This window comes from Octopus bimaculoides, chromosome 30 (genome assembly GCF_001194135.2).
Source record: "Octopus bimaculoides isolate UCB-OBI-ISO-001 chromosome 30, ASM119413v2, whole genome shotgun sequence".
In the NCBI taxonomy this organism is placed as follows: Eukaryota; Metazoa; Mollusca; class Cephalopoda; order Octopoda; family Octopodidae; genus Octopus; species Octopus bimaculoides.
The window spans coordinates 2,815,640-2,815,925 of NC_069010.1; positions in this window are offsets into that span (position 1 = coordinate 2,815,640).

Here is a 286-nt window from a genome sequence, read left to right on the forward strand (position 1 = left end):
GGGGGGGGGGGAACAAACACAGACACACACACAAAATTCCTGTGAAAAATGACCCAGTCAACCATAGGAATTTTCAATGGCCGGATAACTGAAGAGATGTTGGCGTGGGTTCTCACCCCGGCATCCGAAACTTGGTGTTTTATCATGGTTACCGAATAAGTGTCATATTTTTACAGATAAATTCCTCTATTTGCATAATATCGAGGTCTCTTTCTTTCTTTTGTTGTCCTTTCTATCAATATATATATAATTATATATAAAGGGCATTAACTGTGTATTAATGCCT